We start from the raw sequence: 9,498 nt of genomic DNA, 5'->3' as shown, positions 1-9,498 counted from the left end.
ACTCGTTCAGAGCTTACAAATTCCCATGGATCCTATATGTCAGTGTGGTCCAGTAGTCATGGGTGGGGTCTTACCGATGCCAATGACCTACGTTAAATAAAGTTGAGAAAGCAGAAAGTCTTTGTTGCAATGCAGAAGAAGGAATACAACAATCAGAATCCAACTCACAGTTGAATGCATGATTCTGTGGATCCCCTCGTGCTTAGCTAACTATTCAGTTTCTGAATGCAAAGTGTACATTCAACAATAGGAAGTATACCTACTTCAGCTCCTTGTTTTATGAAGTAAGGGCTCTAAGGTAGGAAGATCAGATGAAAGTGGCTGGAATAGCCCCTTTTTTGAAAATAGAAAGTCACAAAAAATATTACAGAGATTACTGCAATGATCAAATTTGAAAGACTAAGGGGTAAAGATTTCTGCTGCCTCCTTGTTTAATTCACCTATGTGGCCTATGGAAAAAAACAGATGGCTTTTACAGAATTATGTGGAATATCGTGAATGTAATCAGGTAGTGTTGCTACTTGCATGGTTGCTCAAATGTGATTTCTTACTGGAAACCTAGTACGCCATTATTAAATCTGGCAAATGCTTTTTCTCTAGACTGTTTCTTGAGACCACAGAAGCAATTTGGCATGTGGCAGAAACAGTACTGTGGATTCCCTATATTAACGCAGGGGCTTTGGCAACTCTCTGGCTCTTTGTCATAACCAAGTTCCAAAGATCTGGGTCGCCTTATCCCACTGAACATTATGTTTGTCCAGGATTTTGGTAACATCCTTCTAATTGCACCTGGAATTAAATGTGTAGAAATACCAGCCGGGTGTGGTATACCTGTAATCCCAGCACTTTGGGAGGCCGAGGCAGGCGGGGTTACCTGAGGTCAGGAGTTCGAGACCAGGCTGGCCAACATGGTGAAAACCCCATCTCTACTAAAAATGCAGAAAAGAAAAATTAGCCAGGCGCGGTGGCACATACCTGTAATCCCAGTTACTTGGGAGGCTGAGGCAGGAGAATTGCCTGAGCCCGGGAGGCAGAGGTTGCAGTGAGCCAAGATCGTGCCACTGCACTCCAGCCTGGCTGACAGAGTGAGACTCTGTCTCAAAAAAAAAAAAAGAAAAAGAAAGAAAGAAAGAAATACTATTACACTAAAACTAAATTTGTACAAGTCATCATTCACCTTAACAAATATTACACCTTCCTCTCAGTGTGCAGTTTTCCTTTCTCTGTTTTGTCCCTTTACCTGAAAAAGCCCTCTCTTGCCTCACAATTTTACCTCATTTGGCTTCTATTAAAGGATGTGCTCATTTTCCTTTCTTAATTTTCTAATCTTTTTTTTCTGTGACTTTTACTGGTTCTATTTCTTCTCCATTGCCCTTCCCCCGACACACATCGCCAATGTCAGCCCATTGCTCATGTTGTCTTTACATGATACATATTTTTGTCTAGAATTTATGAGGAAAGTGGACTCCAGTCTAGGAATTTTGAGGAGAAAGAGATTTAATACAGGGAGTTAGAAACGTACACATTAGGCTGGGCACAGTGGCTCACACCTGCAATGCCAGCACTTTGGGAGACTAAGGTGGGCAGATCACAAGGTCAGGAGTTCTAGACCAGCCTGGCCAACATAGTGAAATCCTGTCTCTACCAAAAATACAAAAATTATATGGGCATGGTGGTGCACACCTGTATTCTCAGCTACTTGGGAGGCCGAGGCAGGAGAATCGCTTGAACTCGGGAGGTGGAGGTTGCAGTGAGCCAAGATCGCACCACTGCACTCCAGCCTGGGCAACAGAGTGAGGCTTCATCTCAAAAAAAAAAAAAAAGAAAAGAAAAAAAAGGTACACATTTGTAAAGCTGGAGGAAGCACAAGTTATTCCAGAAAGTGGCTGGAAATCTAACAATGAGAGCCCACAGGGGTGAGGTAAGGCCACCAATGAGAAGTCAGACAACAGTTGCCAAGGAATATGAGGACTATACCCTCTGAACATCATGAAACTGCCTCACCTTGAAATAATCTACTCTGAAACTATGCAAGAAAGAAATTCTGAGGAATTCGTTCCAGGCTTCTTTCCTATGAGACAAAGGAGAAGGAGGGAACAGACAGGAGCACTGCTGAGTTGACAAAAGACAACCCAGTTGTTTTCAAGGATGTAAACCCACCACCCTAGAAACACTCATCCCTAATCTGAGCCTTTAAAACAAAACAAAACAAAACAAAAACAAAAACAAAAACAAAAACAAAAAAGTATCATTCTAATTTTGCCAAGATAATCTCAAACTTGAATCTGAAACAAACTCTTTACAATAGTCTGTCTTCCAGTTTTCTCTTCTGACCCCGGGATTGTATCCTCCATAGTCTTTGACTTTTAAATCAGGAGGTCAAACTTTATTTCTTCTTTTTCATAATCTGTGAATCTCATTGTTTTCTACTTTCCATAGTTGATTTCTTTCTTCTCAACCATGCTGCAAGCATAATACTTTAAGTTATAATTACCCATTTCCTATATTTCTATATTCAGATCTCCATGCCTTTGCAGTATATTTATCAGCCTTTCTGCATGCTATGCAAGTCTAGATTCAAAAATATGGCTCTGCTGATAAAAACCCTTGTGTAGTTCTCCATGTCCTCAGAATAAAGTCCAAAATTCTCATGAGGCCCTCCGTTCTGCTTCAACTTACCTATATGTTTTCATCTCTGACAGTCATAATGGGCTTCTCCCTGCAGTGAACGCACTGTACTAATGTCCATCTCTTTGATTTATTTATAATTACCATGAACTGCAATGCTCTTATTATCTTTTATCATCAAAATCTGCCCCATCTCAAGTGTGATCTTCCCGTGATCTGCCAGAACTCCAGCCTGCTTTGATGCCTTGCTTTCTTTGAAATCCCAGATCTGTTAACATATACTTCTGCATTTATCCTTATACTATTTTTCAGTGTTGTTTAATTTAATTCACTCACTAATGATTATCATCACTGTGCCAGAAACTGTACTGGGCACTACTTAAATACTCCATGTTCATTTGCTTGGTCTCTCTACCTAGACTATGAGTTCCTTGAGGCTGGGATTATATTTTACATGTTTCTTATGATCTGTATATTGTCCAGCAAGATGTTCAGCAGATCTTACTAAATTGTATTAAATTGGTCTCAAATTTGGCAAGAGAAAATAAGATGATGAATTTATTGAATTAATAGGGGAAAATAGAATGGAATTAGGAATCATCAATAGACATCTGATTGTCAAATTGTTAGATTGATTCATATTAAACCTCAAGCAGAATAATAGCACAGTCTTCACCACAGTAATTTCCTTCTTCAAATTTTGCCAGAACATAACTTTCCAGAAAGAAAGAGATTTTTAAGCTATGCATGTGTGGAGAACTTAACAACACAGGGCAATTAAATTCTCACACGCTTAGTCCATAATTTATAAAAGGTAATAGCCCAAAGCTTAATTTTGAGTTCTGAAAAATGCAACTATTATTTTTCTTTTAACTGTTCTACCTAAAGGACCCTGCCCTTTGACAAGCTTGTGAACAATGAATTATAAAACAGAGAGAACTTTCTCCTGTGCCAGTAATAAATGCTTTCTATCTTTCCTAGTAGATCAATCAAAGATCGTTATTTATTGGCCCATTTTGTTAAATCTTATTTTAATAATAATAAGATCTCCCATTTTTTAAAAGCTTTGTTGACATACAAAATGCACAAATTTAATGTCTACAATTCGATAAGTTGTGACATATGTATACATCCATGAAACCACTATTATAATCAAAATAGTGAATATAAACATCACCCCCCAAATCCTCCTAGAGCCAACCAGGGATCTGTTTTTAGTTACTATAGATTAATTTGAATTTTCTAGAGTTTTACATCAATAGAATCATGCAGTATGCACTATTTATTGGTTGGCTACTTTTACTCAGTATAATTCTTTTTGTTTTCCCCATATTATTGTATATAACAATGGGTCATTCCTTGTTGTTGCTCAACTGCTTTCAGTCAGCATAATTACTTTGAAATTTATCCATGTTGTTGCATATATCAATAGTCTACTCCCTTTTAGTATTGAGTAATAGTCTATTATATAAATATTACACAATTTCTTTATCTATTAATTTGTTCATGGCATTTAAGTTGTTGCCAATTTTTGGTGATTGCTAGTAAAACTGTCATAAACATTATGTATAAGCCCACGTATGGAAATACACCTTGCTTTCTCTTGGGTAAATTCTCAGGCATAAGTTAGCTGAATAGTATTTTAGGCATATGTTAAACAATTTAAGAAATTGTCAAACTATTTTCAAAGTGGCTTGGCCATTTTATGTTCATAGCAATAGTATGTGAGAATTCAGTTTCTTCACAACTTCACTAACACTTGGTATTGTCAAACTTTTAAATTTTAGCCATTCTAGTAAGTGTATAGTGGTTATTGTGGTTTTAACTTAAATTTACCTAATAAATAATTACACTGAACATTTTTATACATCTATTTTCCATCTGTGTATCTTCATTATGAAGCGCCTCTTCAAATATTTTACCTATTTAATTGGAATTTGCTTTAGTGTTATTGAAGTTTGAGAGTTCTTCATATATTCTGGATATGATCTTTAATCAGATATTTATCAGATATGTGTCTTATAAATATTTTCTTCTAGTCAATGACTTTTTAAATTTTCTTCATGGTACCTTTTAATGAGCACTGGTTTTAAAATTTTACCAATTTCTTATTTTATGGACTGTGCTTTAGTATCATGTTTAAGGAGCCTTTGCATAAGCTGAGGTCAAAAAGATTTTCTAATACATTTTCTTCTAAACTAATTATTGTTTTAGTTCTATATTTATGTATGTGATCTGTTTCAATTACTTTTGTTCATGTTGTAATGTATAGATTACAGTCCTTTTAAAAATATATTTTTATATGTGGATTTCTAATAGTTCTGGCACTATTTGTTGAAAAGATTATTATTTAACCAAAGAATTGCGTTTGTATACATGTCAGAAATCAGTTGTCCATGTACATAAGAGCTTATTTTTGTGCCCCCTATACTGTTTCATTTATCTATTTTTCTGTCTTGACACCAGTACCAGTATAACGTTCTTGATAGCATCACAAGTTTTGAAATTCATTAGTATTATCTCTTTATCTTTTAAAAATTTTTCAACTTCTTTATTTATTTTACTATCTTAGATCTTTGACATTTTCAAATGAATTTTGCAGTTAGCTTGTCAATTTCTACAAAAACACATGCAGAGATTTTGATTAGGATTACATTGAACCTAAAGATCAATTTGGGGCAAATTATCATCTTAACAATATTAAGTGTTCTGGTTCATGAATATACTATGTATCTCCATTTACTGAGGTCTTCCTTAATCTCTGTCAACAGTGTTTTAGAGCTTTCCAAGTGCAGGATCCTACACATCTTTTTTTTAACCCAGAAATACCTCATGTGATTTTATATTTTTTATGTTAGTCTAAATGGTATCATTTTATGTAATTTCAATTTCTGGTTGTTTATTGATAGTGTATAACAACTTAGTTTGGCATATTGGCTTTGCATTTTGTACCTTGCCAAAAATCACTTATTAGTTCTAGTAGTGCTTTTGCAGATTCCTTTGGGTTTTCTACATAGATGATCATGTTGTCTGCAAAAGCAGGCAGTTTGGATGGCCTTAATTTCCTTTTGTTGCCTTATGTAATAAGAACATAGTCCTATATATTTACAGATCTAGTTGCCATTTCCTGTGCTCTTCATCCCATTTTGTAAATCCGTATTTCCATCTGCCATAATTTTCCACAGATTTCTATTAACATTTCTTGTAGTATGATTTGCAGGTGATACTTTTTTTAGTTTTTGTGTGTCTGAAAAAGTTTTTTTAAATTAATTTTATTTGAAATCTATTTTCACTGAGTAGAGAATTCTAGGTTGAACTTTTTTTCCTTTCAATGTGAGATGTTATCCTGCATACTGTTTTTGTCAAGAAATTGACTGTCATCCCACATTTGTTTCTCTGCATATCACATGACTTTTTTCTCTGAAGGCTTTAAAGACTTTCTGTGTATCACTGGTTTTGAGCACATTGATTATATTTTGCCTCAGTGTACTTGGGTCTTTTGATATTCTTGGATCTTTTAATATCAATTTTGAAATGTTTTCTAGTATTCTTTCGTTAATCTTTGCTTTGCTTATCTCCCTTGAAGCTCCAATTACTCGTATATTAGACCACTTGAAGTTGTCATAGCTCAATGATTCTCTTTTCACTGTTTTCCTTTTTTTTTCTTTCTCTCTCTCTTTTCTTTTGTATAATTTATGTTGCTATGTCATGAAGTTTCTTAATCTTTCCCTCTGCAATGGCTAATCTGCTTTTAATTCTATCCAGCATATTTTAATGTCACACATTGTAGCTTTCATTTTTGAAAGTCTGAGTGTTTTAAAAATTATCTTTCCTCTTTCTACCTAATTTTTTGAACACGTAGAAAACCTCTATAACTCCTCTTTTTAATGTTCGTATCTACAAGTTTTAACATTTGTGCCAGTTATGGGTCTATTTCAATTGATTATTTTCTTCTCATTATGGATCATACTTTCCTAATTTTTGGAAGGCCTGATAATCTTTGATTGGACATGTCAAACGTGAATTTTTTCTTTGTTGGGTGCTGAATAGGTATGTACTTCTATAAATATTCTTGAGGTTTGTTCTGAATACAGTTAAATTATGTGGAAACAAAATCTAAGGTCTTGTTTTCATGATTTGTTAGATGCCAGTAACATTTGTTCTAAGGTTAATTATTTCTCATTACTGAGATGGGACTTTTCTGAGTATTCCACCCAGTGCCTTGTGAATTATGATGTTTTCCAGTCTGGCTAGTGAGAATAGGCACTATTCCCAGCCCCCTGTGGTACCAGTAGTTTTTTATCTAATCCTCTTGGATATGCTAATCTGTACCCTGCTGAATACTCAAAGAGGAAACTCCATATCCATAGGGCTCTTTATTTATGCATGCAGTTCTTTATTTATGCCTTCTTTATTTATGCACCTAGGCTGTACCCAGGTTCTCCCTCCCTTCACCACATCCTGGAAACTCTCTCAAAGCAACAAGTGGGGGAAGCAATAGGACTCACCTCATTTGTTACCAGTAAATTAAAAGTCACTGTCCTTTATTCCCTGATGGCCAATGTGTTAAAAATTATTGTTTCAAGTATGTTAGTCTTTGTTCTTTGTTGGTTTGTTTATTTCAAGCAGGAGGGTAAATCTGTTCCTTGTTGTTTTATCTTGGTTGGAAGTAGAAGTCCTTTTTTGTTTCTCTTAATGTGAATGGAGATAAATAAATTTAAGATATTTTTATCATAGAGAATTAAAGATGATATATATATACTTGCCAAATTCTTAGAATAAAATAAAATAAATAAACATTGACAGGACTCTACATTGTCCTTGATATTTTCAAAAATAAATATGTTCAGACACAAAACAAATGAATATAACTGTTGAATATACACAAAAAATTCATAAATACTAGTTAGCAAAAGGCAGAAATCTATTAAAATAGCAATATGCTATAACCATAAAATTAAGAATAATTTTGGACATCAGTTAACATTGTAACTCTCTTATAAAATATTTGAGTACAGACTTGGAATTTTAACAAAACTCGTTCAAATCCCACCAATATCACTTACTTGCTATGTAATTTGGGGCATATTTCTTATCTCCTTTCATAGGCACTTTATCTTGGCTAAAAAACTGACCTCATTAAGATTATAAGAAGAGTAAATAAAGCACTGTTTGGGGCACTCGCACAGAAGTTTTGGAATGCCACTTATTTTTTTAAGTTACTTTCTAGAATTGTGTAGAAATTGCAAAGTTAGGGGTGATCTGCTCCAATTTCTCACTCTCCGTGGATTTTTTTCAGAGATGTGCACTCAGCTTTTACTTTGTACACTACCAGTCAAAGAAATTTGTATATTTAAAAGCTAAAGGATTTAGGGTTATGTGTGAAAGCATTTTATAAATCTAGGACACTATTATATTGTTAGACTAAAAGTAAAATCTGATAGTTCACTCAGACATTTATAAGATTTGACTAAGCTTTAAATGCATTCTGCAGATGCAATCTACAACCGTTTACAGCTAAGTCAGTACTTAGCCCATGCTAACCCAGTGTCCTCTGTCTCAGTCAAGAAAAACAGATAGCCTCCTTTACAGCTGTTTCTCCTTGTTGGAATCATTTTAGGCAATGGCTTTTGATTCATTTATCTGTCTTGTAATTCGTGCATACATTAATTTAGATGCACAACAAATAGATATGCAACTGATACATAAGACGTATTGCCTAGGCCTATGCAAAATGCTGAGTGGGAAAAAACAGCATGATGTTTGTTCCCAAGAAAGACCAGATAGACAAGCAAAGAGAGAAAAAAAAAAAAAAAAAAAAGCTGGACCCCAGTGGCTCATGCCTGTACTCAAGTACTTTGGGAGAAGGAAGTGCGTGGATTGCTGGAGCTCAGGAGTTCGAGACCAGCCTGGGCAACATGGTGACCCCCTGTGTAGCCTGGCATAGTGGCTCATGCCTGTAATCCTAGCACTTTGGAAGGCTGGGGCAGGATGATTGCTTGGGCTCAAGAGTTTGAGACCAGCCTGGGCAACACGGTGAAACCCTGTCTTGACCAAAAATATAAAAAATTAGCTGTATAAATATAAAAAATGGCACGTGCCTAAGGTGCCAGCTACTCAGGAGGCTGAGGTGGGAGGATTGCTTGAGCCCAGGGGGTAGAGGCTGCAGTGAGCCAAGATCATGCCAGTGCACTCCAGCCTGGTTGACAGAGTGAGACCCTGTCTCAGGAAAAAAAAAATAATAGACAGATAGATAGAGATATAGATATAGATGATATAATTGAAAATACAAACATCAAACTAGATGTCATGGTAACAAATTAATGCTGAGCTCCGAGAAGAATGAATTGTTGTGGACTGGAGTAGTCAGGAGAAACTTTATGTAATAGGTGGCTGCTGAGCTGGGACTTCAAAGTTGAGTACAAGCTGACATTGTGGAGATGAGGTTGTACCAGCGAAGAACCGTGATGAGAGCAAAATCAAAGAGACATGGGATATGTGGGATGTTAGAGGCAATGAGTGGACTAGGACTGGTCCTGTTGGCTGGTTTCTAGTGATACTTGAGAAAGTATTATGGGAGATAGATTTGGAAAAATAAATTCAGGTAGTGGAAGACTTTATTCTGCAGGTACTGAGGAGTGTGGCAGAGATTTGCTAGTTGACACCAATACTCATTACCCATTCTTTCTGTGTGGTCATTGAAATTCCTGGTTTAACGGGATGCATGGGTATTCAGAACAAAAAGCATTTACAACCCTTCCTTGTAGCTGTGTGGTGTCAATGGAAGTGATGTGTGCTTCTGAGTAGGTCCTTAAAGGGAAGAGGTATTCTTTCTTCCCTTTAACTTTCCCTATTGTCTGGCCTATTGTG

The sequence above is a fragment of the Macaca nemestrina genome, chromosome 4, assembly GCF_043159975.1.
Source record: "Macaca nemestrina isolate mMacNem1 chromosome 4, mMacNem.hap1, whole genome shotgun sequence".
NCBI lineage: Eukaryota > Metazoa > Chordata > Mammalia > Primates > Cercopithecidae > Macaca > Macaca nemestrina.
This window is presented reverse-complemented; position numbering follows the sequence as displayed.